Source organism: Jaculus jaculus, chromosome 17, assembly GCF_020740685.1.
Source record: "Jaculus jaculus isolate mJacJac1 chromosome 17, mJacJac1.mat.Y.cur, whole genome shotgun sequence".
Classification (NCBI taxonomy): Eukaryota; Metazoa; Chordata; class Mammalia; order Rodentia; family Dipodidae; genus Jaculus; species Jaculus jaculus.
Genome location: NC_059118.1, coordinates 67,000,208 through 67,015,047, shown reverse-complemented (window position 1 = coordinate 67,015,047; position 14,840 = coordinate 67,000,208).

Genomic DNA, 14,840 nt, shown 5'->3' with positions numbered 1-14,840 from the left:
CATATGGTAGATCAATCTCTAGCTGTTTTAGGAACCTCCACACTGTTTTCCACAATGGCTGGACCAGATTGCATTCCCACCAGCAGTGCAGAAGGGTTCCTCTTTTTCCACATCCCCGCCAACATTTATGATCATTTGTTTTCATGATGGTGGCCAATCTGACAGGAGTGAGATGGAATCTCAATGTAGTTTTAATCTGCATTTCCCTGATGACTAGTGACGTAGAACATTTTTTTAGATGCTTATATGCCATTTGTATTTCTTCCTTTGAGAACTCTCTATTTAGCTTCATAGCCCATTTTTTGATTGGCTTGTTTGATTCCTTATTATTTAACTTTTTGAGTTCTTTGTATATCCTAGATATTAATCCTCTATCAGATATATAGCTGGCGAAGATTTTTTCCCATTCTGTAGGTTGCCTCTTTGCTTTTTTCACTGTGTCCTTTGCAGTGCAAAATCTTTGTAATTTCATTAGGTCCCAGTGGTTAATCTGTGGTTTTATTGCCTGAGCAATTGGGGTTGTATTCAGAAAGTCTTTGCCAAGACCAATATGTTGATTATTTATTTTTGAGAAAGGCAGAGAGAGAAAAAATGGGGGCACCAGGACCTTCAGCTGCTGAGTACGAACCCTAGATGTGTGTGCCCCCTTTTGTGCATGTGTGACATTGCCTCCTTGTGTTTCTGGGTGTCTGGGTACTGGGGCCCTGGAGATTCAAACATGAGTTCTTAGGCTTCACCAGCAAGCGCCTTAGCCAGTAAGCTATCTCTCTAGCCCTGATTTACATCTTTTAACATAGAGGCTAAAAACCATGTTAGTGGTGGCTTCTCCAGTGTCTGTTGGGGATGTGCTGGGATACTCCAAACAGGCCTGCTGTAGAAAGCCTGCTGGGTGTCAAGCAAAGGTGCACTGGGGTCACGATGCCTGTGTTGGGTCCAGGACATTACAACAAGCCTTCCTCCCATTCTGTCAGCCTGAGCTCTATACCTGATGCTCTGTAGACCCATCGTGTGCTTGGACATAGATCTGTAGCCACCAAACCATAAAAGGTTTGAATGCAGTACTTGTCAACTGTACATTCCTCCAAGATGGAGGTTAACCTAACCAATTAAGACCTTTGCATTGATCTTTACTCACTCCCTGGTTGTGCCCCTGCCCCTGGGCTTGCACAGACTGGCCCCAGCTCTTGATAAGGAAGTGTAGCCAAATCCCCCTCTGAATTGAAATATTCTCTCCTGAGGGATGGAAGGAGGCTCTGGGGATTCAGGAAGTCAAGTCTGGGAGATCTGAAAGACAATTTCTCAATGTTGTAATAATTATGAAGGGCAGACTTTCACCAATGTTCATTAGAAATTGAAACTTCCCCCCCGGAGGTGGGGTGGGAGGAAGCCCAAGAGACTCAGGAAATCTGCAAGCCTGGGGAAAGGGTGCACGATGCCCCCTCAAAGGCTACATAAGGGAGAACGACAGCCTGGGAAGAGACTCCCCTGGCTGCCTGCAGGGACGCAGTATACAGGAGACAAGCTGCAGGTAGGGCAGCTAGTTCTGGGGGTGCAGTTTCTGTGCTCGTCACCGTGCTGGGGTGAGCCTGTCAGTGACGTAGCTGCCTCTGTCACTCATCCTCCTGAAGCAAGCTCTCACCCTGCTCTGGAAGAAACCTCAGAAACCTCTGAGGACTTGAGGAGGGCCCCAGACCGCCCAAGCCTGGAAGGGAAACCTCTTCCAGGGGACCCTTGTATGTTACTGGATTCCACAGTGCTGGGAAGCAGGAAGTCCTTCACCGATTCCCGTTTAGAAAGACAAGATGGGATTCCTAAGGGAGGGAATCTTGCTGCCCCTCCGGCCACAAAAGAGGGACTAACCAGCTTGGTCTCACATATCTTTGGGTTGTTAATTCTGCCACCACACCCAGGGGGAACGGTGGGCAGCTCCAGAGCTGAGGTCCTGCTTTTACCTAATCAGATGAATAGCTAGCTATTAAATCTGGTTGCTAAAAAAAAAAAAATGTAAAAATAAATCCAGTATCACCAGGACTGTGGGAATTTCTGCTCTACAAATAAAGAAAATGACTGCATTGTTCCCTTGGGAGCAAAATGTTACAGTGGAGAATAAAGATATGGGACCCCAAGCAGCCATATTGTCAGGAAGCAGTATGTTAATACAAACTCAGCAGATTTATATCCAAAGGCTGATCCAGAACGCAGCGGGGCACTGCCTTATATATGCTTTTAGTCTCTTTGTGTCTCACACAGCGTGATACTCATACTGATTGGTTACCCTGAACTTGTTAAGCAGAATTTACTGAAACACAAAATTGTCACCATTGCTTGGGGGGAGGGGAGAGGAGGTAGGCTCGGGGATGCTGACCAGCCTGCTGCAGATGCTCCTTGTGCCCCCTTATGAGCCTCCTCCCCACCACAATACGGCAACAGACTGTTCTAAGCTACTGGGCACATTCCTTGCTTCAAGCTCACAGCGTGCACACAGACCGACAGCCCCCTCAGCTGTTCTGTGGGGGGCCCTTGCCACAACAGGGCCAGCGTGGGGTTGCAAAAGCCCTGTGAGCTCTGTTGACTTCAGTTCCCTGTGCTGCTCTGGTTGGAGGTGTGCAGTATTGCTCAGTGTAGGAAAGTAACAGGACTCTTTGGAATTTTATGCTGGCAGCTCCTGTGGTCGGGTGGGTCCTTGCCCAGAGGGGAGGGACACTGGTACAAGTCTCAAGATAGAGAAAACAATCCCCAGAAAGTGGCAATAAGGCCAAGATCACAAATGGGATGGCTTTTGAGCAGTTTGGTGATGAAGGTGGTGTGGTCACCTTGGGGTGACCTGTCTTGTCCTAGGCAACCCTAACCCCAGTATGTGTGCCAGGGTGACAGCTTTGCCCTTAAAGGAAAATAGTCCTGCACTTGGGTTACACCAGCACGGCCCTTCTTTGTTGGAGGCAGAAGGGTCAACGGACTGTCTTCATTTAAGAATGATGAGATCTCTCTAACTCAGAAAGCTCTGAGAAGTTGGGGAAGGATGAAGCCCCTCACCGTGCTTCAATAAACAGCCTTTTCAAATCAAGTCCTGATTGCTTTTCTTTTTCACTTTCCTTACAGACAGTATTAATTATTACTAATTTCTTGCTAGCAGGTGAGAAAAGCACGAGCTTCACGATATCTAGTCCTCTGACTAGCCAATTCCCCTCGAAAGACATGCATTCTAAAGAAATACAAAGAAAGCAAAAGTACTTGGAGAGTTAACTTTTTTAATGTGCCAGAGGATGATAAAAATTAATTTTTCAGGCTGAATAGATGGCTTAGTGGTTAATGCATTTGCCTGTGAAGCCAAAGGACACAGGTTCAATTCCCTAGGAATCACGTAAGCCAGATACACAAGGTGGTGCATGCATCTGCAGTTTGTTTACAGTGGCTGAAAGCCCTGGTGTGCCTGTTCCCTGCCCCCCTCTCTGCCTCTTTTTCTCAAATAAATAAAATAAGTTGTTGCCTAGCATAGTGGTTCATGCTTATAATCCCAGCACTTGGGAAACTGAGGTAGGAGGATTGCCATGAGTTTGAGACCACCCTAGGCTACAGAGTGAGTTCTAGGTCAGCCTGACAAGACTCTCTCATAAAATTAATTTTGGGGGGCTGGAGAAATGCTTTAGTGGTTAAGGCATTTGCCTGCACAGCCTAAGAACCCATGTTCTACTCTCCAGATCCCATGTTAGCCAGATGCATGAAAGGTGAGGCAAGAACAAGGTCGCACACGTCCACTAGGTGGCGCAAGCGTCTGGTGTTCAATTTCAGTGGCTGAGGCCCTGGCACGCTCTCTCTTTCTCTGTCTCACTCTCTCTCTAAAAAGTTTTTTTAAGATTTTTTAAAAATTGTGTTGTAGCTCATTTAATCCTCTTGACAGCCTTACAGACAGGTACTACTAGTATCCCATTTCACGGATGCAGAAATAGGCCAAGTTAGGTTAAGACTCAGGTCCAAAGTTCATAGTTATAAGAAGGATTTGAATCCAAAAGAACTGTCAGAGGGGAGACATTGTGAACAGTCATCTTAGTCTGTCCTACATCTCTCTTCTGGTGGCAACACTGATTCTCATTTGGGAATCATGTCCTTTGGCCTATGAATGTTTTCTTAGCAGTGGCCCCTCCTCTGTACTCGCTGTCACCAGACGGACCCAGCCAGTCACAGAGTTCTGTGGCCCAGCAATAACCCAAGACAGGCTGGGAGATTAAATTCAGGACTGATTGGACCGACTGGGAAAGAAGTCTTTCTGATGTAGGACCTGTAGCTGTGAGGATGTGAGTCATTCAGGAACCATGCAGTGGCGCTGGCCTCTAACCAAAGCCACAAGGTGAAGAGGTGTTTCAGGCTGTATAGTGAGAACTCCTGACGTCGTCTCTTTTGCTCAAGTGGCTTGGGTTGGATTTATACCACTTATTACCAAAGCAATCCTACATTATAACCATAGTTACATAACAATTAGAACAGATTTTAAAGTTGTGCCCTTTTGATCAAAGTCTTTTTCTTGAGAGAGCGAGAGGGAGAGAGAGCTGCATGTCCCAAGCTGGACTTGAACTTACTATGTTCTGCCTCCATCCTGCGGGAAGGCTGGTACCCCTCACTGTTTTTCTCAATGAACAGTCTGTCTGTAGAGCTCAAGTCCAGTCCTTTCTTTTGCTTTCCTCACATCTCCCTAACTCAGTGACAGTTGGATCTTAAGGGCTGTGACCTAGTGAAGGTATTAGCCACTCGAAGAGTTTATATTGTGACGCACTGAGGGTTATATCTCATCATGGCCCCTTCCTGAATCCCCTTCCTTTTCTTTGCTTCCAGTATAAGGCTATATGAACTGGCTGCTCTGCCACCAGTGCTGACTGGCTCAGGATATGTCCACGTCCAGATCTGATTTGATGCACCCTCACCACTTCTTTATGAAAAGTGGAATTACTGTGTGAAAAGTACAAACAGCCTGGGTGTTCAGCTGATGAAAACTGGGCGTGTTCATGACTTTTCTCATTTTGTCATTTTTATTTATTTCCAAGGAGTGGGGGATGGGCACACCAGGGCCTCCTGCCACTGCAATTCAACGTCAGAAACATGCATCACTGTGTACATCTGGCTCTACATGGATACTGGAGGATCAAATTCAAGCCATCAGGCTTTGCAAGCAAGGACCTTAACTGCCTACCCATCTTTCCAGCCCTAAGGATTTCTTTTTTCCTTTCTTTTTCCTTTCTTCCTTCCTTTTCTCTCTTCTTTCCTCCCTCATTCCTTCGTTTCTTTTTTGTTTGTTTTGAGCCAGGGTCTCACTTTAACCCCCACTGACTTGGAACTCACTCTGTAGCCCAGGCTGGCCTTGAACTCATGGTGGTCCTTCTACCTCATCTAGGATTAAAGTCTTAAAGACATGAACCACCAAATCCAGCTTGGGGAAGGATTTCTGATAACAGAAATCACTTTCAGGTGCTGGAAAGATGGTTCAGCAGTTTATGTGCTTGTCTTCAATGCCTAATGGCCAGTGGTTCAGTTCCCGCATACCCACATAAATCCATTTGCACAAACTGGTGCATACATCTGGAGTTTGTTTACAGTGGCTAGAGACCCTGGCACCACACTCATCCTCTCCCCCCCCCAATAAAATATAAGATACTTATATAGTTCTGGGATGGAGAGATGGCTTAGCAAAGCCTAAGGACCCATGTTTGACTCTCCAGATCCCATGTAAGCCAAACGCACAAAGGTGAGGCAAGCACAAGGTCCCACATGCCAACTAGGTGGCACAAGCTCCTGGAGTTTGATTTCAATGGCTGAGGCCCTGGTGCATCAATTCCCCCCCCTCTCTCTCTCTCAAAAAGAAATAATAATAATAAACACTTCCAAATGACAGTACCCCTTGGGCTGGAGAGATGACTCAGCAGTTAAGTCCCTTGCCTGCAAAGCCTAACCACCCAGGCTTGATTCCCCAGTTCCCATGTAAAGCCAGATGCACAAAGTGGTGCATGCATCTGGGGTTCATTTGCAGCAGCTGGAGACCCTGGCATGCCCATTCTCTCTGTCTCTCTTCTATCTCTCTCTGCTTTTAAATAAATAAATAATACCACTTCCACAATGACAGCACCTTAGAATTTCAGGCGCTCTTAACCAACTTCGTCACTAGAGGGTGCACAGTCCCAGATTCCTCCTGGGGCTGGCTGCTCATTTTGGCTTTTCTAAACAGCAGTGCACATCTGCAGTCTTACAGGTTAAACCCCTTCACATTTTATATTATTCAAGTTTAACAATCTCTGTGAGGACAGATAGGGCAAAAGTATCAACTCCTTCCCACCAGGATTACATAAAGAGAACCTGTCTCAAAAAAAAAAAAATCCAAATTATCAACCTCCTTTGAAAGAAGGAAACACTTCAAAATTCAGTTTGCAGTGAGGAGGCAGAGGGATGAACACTGCTGCTCAGTGCTCTCTCCTTTCCACTCCGTCCAGGACTCCAGCCCATGAGGTGGTGCCCCAACAGTTAGGGTGGGTCTCCCTACCCCTGTGAACAATCTGGAAACTCCCTCACAGACATGCCAGAGACTGATCTCCTCAGCGATTTTACATCCAGTCAAGCGGACATGAGCTGCTGAGGAGGAAGCTGATTAGGAATCAGTGACAGAGGGGTTGCCCAGCATGAGCTTCAGCCTATAGGAAGGTCTCGGGTCATCTACATTTAGAAAATATTTTATTTGTTTATTTATTTATAATTTTTATTTATTTATTTGCAAGCAGAGAGAGAGATAGACATAGAGAAAATGGGCATGCCAGGGCCTCCAGCCATTGCAAACGAGCTCCAGACGTGTGTGCCCCCTTGTGCATCTGGCTTACCTGGGTCCTGGGGAATTGAAACTGGGTCCTTTGGCTTCACAGGCAAACACCTTAACCATTAAGCCATCCCTCCAGCCCCATTAAAAAATATTTTATTAAGCCAGGCGTGGTGGTGCATGCCTTTAATCCCAGCACTCGGGAGGCAGAGGTGGGAGAATCACTGTGAATTCAAGGCTGCCCTGAGACTACATAGTGAGTTCCAGGTCAGCCTGGGCTAGAGTGAGACCCTACCTCAAAAAACAAAACAAACAAACAAAATTTATTTACTTGTTTGAGAGAGAGAAAGATTCAGATAGAGAGGATGGGTGCGCAGGGCCTCTAGCCACTGTAAACCAACTTCAGACACATGTGCCACCATGTGTGTCTGGTTTACATGGGTACTGGGCATCGAACCTGGGTCGTTGGGCTTTACAGACAAATAAATACCTTTACCGCTAAGCCATCTCTCCAGCCTGGATCAGCTCCATTTTACAGGTGGGGAAATGGACTCACATTAAAGTCCAACCCTGCAGCCTCTACAGGACTTCTGCTGGGAAGATCCATCTTGAGCAACCTTGAACAAACCCATTTGTAGGAAATGACTCTCAGGGACCATACGAGGTTCACGACGAAATCTCTGCTTGGTGAAACAGCCCAGTGTTTTGTCAGAAACTCGTTGCCTAGGTGACTGGTTAACCAGCAGCTGAGACTTCATTTCCTGCTCCGTGTCAGATGAGATGTCCTGAAAGTCCTCCCACAGTGACAACACTTCTGGTTGTCAGATAAGTCACTTGTTTGTTTATTTTCGAAAGACAGAATGGGGGCACAAGGGCCTCTTGCTACAGCCGTGGCACTGCTAGTTGTCAGATGAATGCACTTCGTAAAAATCGGTCTGTTTATTTGCATGTGCGTGTTTTGTGGATGGATGTACCTGGGTGTCAAACACTTGTGCCACTTTTTGCATCTGGCTTTACATGGGTGGCTGGGAAATTGAACCCGGGCCAATGGACTTTGCAAGCAAGTGCCTTGAACTGCTAAGCCATCTCTCTATTCCCACAACGAATACACTTTTAAATGCGTTACGAAGGTCTTGAAATACTAGGGGAAATATCCAAGCATATCCCCAATCCTCAGCCCCCAACAACAAAACTAGTTACTGACAGCAGAATGGCAGGCAAGTGTGGAGCCTTGTGCTGCCTTGGTCTGTCTCATGCAGACACAACAAGCCCTCAGAAGGAGCCCGGCTGCCCAGTAGGTGAGTGTCCAGGCGTGGGGCATGCAGGCAGCCGAGTGAGCAGGAGCTGGTGGCACCTGCCTGTAACTGTAACACTGGGAAGGCATTAGCAGGCAGGCCACAGCAAGTCCAGTGCTAGAGTGCAAAACATGACAAGTGTCAAGCCAGCCAGGATGACCAGCAAGACCCTGTCTCCTTGGATGTTTTGTTTGTTTGTTTGTTTGTTGTTTTATTTTGTTTTTAATTAAAGGGGCCCCACCCTTGTGAAAAGAAAGCTATATATGTGTGTGTGTGTGTGTATCCTTAAAAGCAGACTGGGGTTGAAGAGATGGCTTGGTTAGTAAAATGCTTTTTACACAAGTGTGAAGTTCTGAGTATGAATCTCCAGCACCCATGTAGAACGCCAGGAGTGATGCCATGTGCCCGTAATTCCAGCACAGACAGGAGGACCCGCAGAGCAAGCCAACCAGTCATACTGGCTGAACCAGTGAGCTCTGGGTTCAGTGGGAGACTCTGTCACAAATAAAGTTGAGAGCAATTGAGGAAAATGGCAAATGGCCACTTCTGGCTAGCCATACACACATGCATGCCCTCACAGCTCTATCATGAATACACACGTGCATGCCCATTTGCATGCAAAAAAAAAAAAAAAAGACATTTAAAAGGCAGGCAAATCTCTGTCTTAGCCCTGGATTGGCAGTGGAACTATCCTGTACCATAAAATCTTAGACTGTGTACCTGTGTCTCCTCATCAACACAGTTGGGCAAATCTAAAGGAATCTAAATAAAGCAACGAGAGCAGGTCTTGGCATATGGTAAAGGAGCATCTGTTCTTCCTGGAGGAAAATGCCATCTCATATATGTGAGCAACCCCAAGATCAGTTAGGTATAAGTCTTCCAAACCACCACACACACAAGGAAACATCTCTGCAATTAGCAAAGCCCCCAAGCAATTGAGCTAGTCACCCATGAGCTTCAAGTAGTGGAAGTATGAGACATGTCTCCCCAAACAACCATGTATAAAGTGTACAAAGACAGTCATTTAAAACTGAACAATGGGGCTGCAGACATGGCTCAGTAGTTAAAGGCACTAGCTTCAAAGTTTGCAGGCTCAGGTTTGATTCCCCAATACCCAGGTAAAGCCGATGCACAAAGTGGAGCATGTGTTGAATTTGCGTGCAGTGGAGAGAGGCCCTGGTGTGCCCATCCCCCCTCTCTCTTTTAAATAGATAAATACATTTAAAACACTGACATTAAATCTGTGACTGGATTAAAGAGGTTATATACCGACAGAATTAGTGAACTCGCAGAGCTGAACAAATAGAGAGAAGTGAGAAGGAGGAGAGCAGGGTTAAACGGCATGGAAAGGGCTGGGGGATGGCTCATGGTTAAGGCATGTGCTTGCACAGCCTTATGGCCTGGGTTCAGATCCCCAGTACCCATATAAAGCCAGATGCACGAAGTGGGTGCATGTGTCTGGAGTTCATTTGCAGCAACAAGAGGCCCTATGTGCCATGTTTTCTCTCCCTCAAATAAATTTTTTAAATATTTTAAAAGTTCATGGAGAATAGAGCAAAAAAGATCCAATATAGATATAGGTTTTTTGAGGTAGGGTCTCACTGTAGCCCAGGCTGAACTGGAATTCACTATGTAGTCTCAGGGTGGCCTCGAACTCACAGCGATCCATCTCCCTCTGCCTCCCGAGTGCTGGGATCAAAGGTGTGCACCACCATGCCTGGCCCAATATATTTTTAATTGGTTTTCCAGAATGAGAAAATGAGAGAGGGCCACATTTCAGAAACAGACAAGAGCTGAGATTTCCCAGGATTCATAGCTAAACATTAACTAGTACTTAGATTTCCTAAGTGCCACATCTGCCAAGCAGGCCAAATAAAACGAGTATCAGACATAGTATGTTGGTGAAATGCCAACACAACGGAGAAACAAAAAGAACAGATCATCAACTATGAAGGGACAATTTAAGTGGCCATGGGTTTCTCCATAGCAACAAAGGAAACCAGCAAACAGTGGGATAGTATCATCAACGTGCTGCAAAAAGATCATGGCATGCAGACCTCCCCTTCAATTACTAAGAGTAAAATGAAAATACAGTTTGCAACAAACAGACATGACTAGATGAATCTCTTGAAACTATACATCTTTTAGAAGGGCAATTGTTCCACAAGAAAGACAGAAGGTCAAAGCAGAGCTGGAGCAGGAGAGAAGGACTGTGACAAGTGAGTCGCGGCTCAGTGAACGAGGGCGGCGTGGACCCACACGGTAGCTCAGGGCGGGAGGGCAGCCGACAGAACCGCAATGCCAGGAATCTCCCTTGTAGATGGAAAAGATGGGAAAATGAAGCAGGCATCTTTAAGTGATATGTAAATACTCAAGTTTCAAGAGTTAGCATTAGCATAATGGAAATTGAGGGGCAATGCGAAGAGAAAATGGAGTAAAGCACTCAGATGTTAGGGATGGGTGGCGCAGTGGTTAGAGGTACTTGTTTGCAAAGCTTGCTGGTCGGGGTTCAATTCCTCAGCCTCACATAAAGCTGGAAAGGCATTTGTTTGCAGGCAACAGACCCTGGTGCACCTATACATACATACATAGAACAAGAGAGAGAGAGAAAGAGAGAAAGAGATGCAGATAAATTAAAAGAATTAACAGCAACAAAACCATTCAATTGTCCAAAAGAAGATAGGAATAAAGGAAAGACTGAAAAGATAGTTCAGTGGTTAAAGATGCTTGCCTGCAAAGCTTGATGACCAGTTTGATTCCCCAGTACCCATATGAAGCCAGATGCACAAAACGGTGCGTGCATCTGGAGTTTCTTTGCAATGGCAAGAGGCCCTGGTGTGCTCATTCTCTCTCTCCTTGCAAATAAATAATAAATTTAGAAGGAATGGAAGAAAACTGGCTGGGAACTTGGTTCAGTGGCTGTGGTGGTTTCAATCAGATGTCCCCATAAACTCATGTGTTTGGAATGCTGAGTCTCCAGCTGTTGGCAGTTTGGGAATGGGAACCCTGCTGGAGGAACTGTGTTGTTGGGGTGGGCCTAAGGGTATTAGAGCCAGAGACTGGCTCACTGTCCCGCTGCTATTGTCCACTTGACACTGGCTGGAAGGCGATGTCTAGCCTCTGGTCCATCTTCCCCAACCATCATGAACTTTCCCCCAAGTATAGAAGCCAACATAAATCCCTTCCTCCGCTTCCACCAGCTGCTTCTGGCCAGGCCCTTTGTGCAGTAACATGGCTACAGCAATGGCTAAAAGCACTTGCTGTGTAAGTGTAAGGACCTGAGTTCGGATCCCAGGACCCATGTGTCTGCAATCCCAGTGCTCCTACCAGTGAGATGGGAGGCCCGCCCTGGAAGCCAACCGCTGGATTACAGCTGCACCAGCAGGCCTGGCCAAAACAATAAACATGCATGGTGGCGCACGCCTTTAATCCCTGGCCAGGCTTATGCATTTTCTATACTCTTCTTATTGTCAGTAGTTTATTTTTTTTATTTTTTATTTTTTTTGGTTTATCGAGTTAGGGTCTCACTCTGGCTCAGGCTGACCTGGAATTCACTTTGTAGTCTCAGGGTGGCCTCGAACTCTCAGCGATCCTCCTACCTCTGCCTCCCGAGTGCTGGGATTAAAGGCGTGCGCCACCACGCCCGGCTTATTGTCAGTAGTTTAAAGTATACTCCTACTTGTAAAGCAAAAGATTTAGGATTGGGGTGTGGCTCAGTGGTACAGCACCTGTAGCAGGCTGGAGACCAGTCAGTACTCAGCACTAAGCAACAAAAATTAATGCAAACACGATGCCACTTATGCCAGCAGCAGCCTCGTCTGTGTTGTGTTTAACCCATCCTTAAAAAATATTTTATTTATTTAGAGAGAGAGAGAAAGAGGCAGATAAAGCCATCCTTTTACTGGCGTGTGTGTGTGTGTGTGTGTGTGTGTGTGTGTGTGTGTGTGGTGTGCATATGTGTGTATATACATGCTCATGTTGTGTGGGTATGGCACTTCACATGTGTACACATGTTCATGTGTGTATGTGTGTAGGTACAGCACTTGCAAGTGTGTGTGCATACATGTGTTTGGTGGTTTGATTCAGGTGTCTCCCATAAACTTAGGTGTTCTGAATGCTAGGTTCCCAGCTGATGGAGATTTGGGAATTAACGCCTCCTGGAGGCAGTGTATTGTTGGGGGCGGGCTTATGGGTGTTACAGCCAGTGTCCCCATGCCGGTGTTTGGCACACTCTCTGCTATTGTCCACCCTCTGCTCATGCCATCATTTTCCCTGCCATCATGAAGCTTACCCTTGAGTCTGTAAGCCAAAATAAACCCCCTTTTTCCCCACAAGCTGCTCTTAGTTGGGTGTTTTCTGCCAGTGATGTGAACCTGAGTGCACCAATGTGTGTGTAAGTACAGCACTTGCATGTGTGTGTGCATGTGTGTACATGCTCGTGTGTGTGTGTGTGTGTGTGTGTGGGCAAGTGTGTACGGGGGCTAGCAGTCGATGTGAAGTGCCTTCCTCAGTTATGCTCCACCTTACTGTATTTGTCGTCATTGTTGTTTTTTCAAGGTAGGGTCTCACTCTCGCCCAGGCTAACAAACTCTGTAGTCCCAGGCTGGCCTTGAACTCATGGCGATCCTCCTGTCTCTGCCTCCTGAGTGCTGGGACTAAAGGCGGGTGCCACTACACCTGCCTTTCCACCTTGTTTTCTGAGGCAGTTTCTCTTGCTTAGCCTGGAGATTACCAATTCAGCTAGCCAAGCCAGCCAGCAACGCCCTGGGGTCATCGTGTCTCTTCTCCCCAGCCCCACACGGAATAACAGGCGCACACTGCTGTCGCTGCTTTTTATGTGGGTGTGGACATCCAGATTCAGGTCCTCAGGTTGTGCAGCAAGCCAGTGCTTAGCAGCTGAGCCAACTCCTGGCCTCTACCCTGTCCTTTATTGCCATCTAGTGACTGAGCAAGGCAGTGTAGGTTTGCGAATGCACACTGTTTATGCAATGACAAAATCGTTAGAGAATTTCCCTGAATTGTCACCATCATTAAGTGACACTTGCCTGTACTGAAGAGATGTAGGCTAGCTGAATCACAATAGCAAGCAAAAGTAGATCACAGTGCATTGCTAAGGATAAAGAGGGTCTCAGTGTAATCATCAAAGTTTCAAGTTAGGGCTAGAGAGATGGCTTAGTGGTTAAGGTGCTTGCCTGAAAAGCCTAAGGGCCCAGGTCCAATTTCCCAGGCCCCACATAAGCCAGATGCACAAGGTGGCGCATGCGTCTGGAGTTTGTTTGCAGTGGCTACAGGCCATGGCATATCCATTTTCTCTGTCCTTGTCTCTGTCTCTTTCTCTCAAATAAATAAATAAAATATAAATATTTGGCATTACCTTTAAAAAAGTTTTGCCGGGCATGGTGGCACACGCCTTTAATCCCAGCACTCAGGAGGCAGAGGTAGGAGGATCACCATGAGTTCGAGGCCACCCTGAGAATAAAGAGTGAATTCCAGGTCAGCCTGGGCTGGAGTGAGACCCTACCTCGAAAAAAAAAAAAAAAAAGTTTCAATTTAGTATGAGATTAGATCACTTAAAAACTTGTATATATATGATATGCAACTTTAGACTGTATAAAGCAAACTATGGATTATAAAAGGAAGCCAACAAAATCACCATTAGAGCAGGAGACTGTCACTTTGCTTCTCTTGGTAAGCCATAGTCAAAAATGATGTAAAACTCGCCGCCCCACAGCAGGGAAATTCACATCTTCCTCAGGCACTCATGTAGTAATCATAAATATTCTGACCTCAACACATTCCAGGGAATTTACAACCTAGAGGCAGCACTCTGCTTGAAATATAGTTGCATCAGAGCCGGGCGTGGTGGCCCACGCCTTGAATGCCAGCACTCAGCAGGCAGAGGTAGGAAGATTGCTGTGAGTTCAAGGCCAGCCTTGTAGTACAGAGTGAGACCAAACCTCAAAAAACCACACACACACACACACACACGCCTGCAAAGCCTAAGGATCTGGGTTTCATTCCCCAGTACCCATGTGAAGCCATATGCACAAAGCGGTACATGCGTCTGGAGTTTGATTGCAGTGGCTAGAGGCCCTTGTGCACCCATTCTCTCTCCATTTCTCTCCTTCTCTCCCTCTGTCTCTTTCTCCTTCTCTCTCTTTATCAAATAAATAAAAGCATATATTTAAAAAAAAAAGTAAAAGCTGGGCATGGTGGCTATGCCGTCAGGTTAGCATGGCTGGCAGAAATCACCTGACCAAGAGCAGCTTTGGGGGAAGAAAGGATTTATTTTGCCTTGCAGACTCAAGGGGAAGCTCCATAATGGCAGGGGAAAATGATGGCATGAGCAGAGGGTGGACATCAACCCCTGACCCACACAAGGTGGACAACAGCAACAGGAGAGTGTGCCAAACACCGACAAGGGGACACTGGCTATAACACCCATAAGCCCTCCCCCAACAGTACACTGCCTCCAGGAGGCATTAATTCCCAAATCTCCATCATCTGGGAACCTCGCATTCAGAACCCCTGAGTGTGTGGGGACACCTGAGTTTATGGGTGACACCTGAATCAGACCCCCACACCTCCATCTGCAGAGAGAGAGCCAGGGCTTTACTAGTGCACCACCTCTGACTTCCCCCAGTGCATCGCTGACTACAGCCAAGAGACGAAAAGACAGCAAAGAAAACAGGAAAAGTTGGTCCAACCTCTTGGGACTACAGTGTCCCTGACTGAATACAGAACTGTTGCTCTTC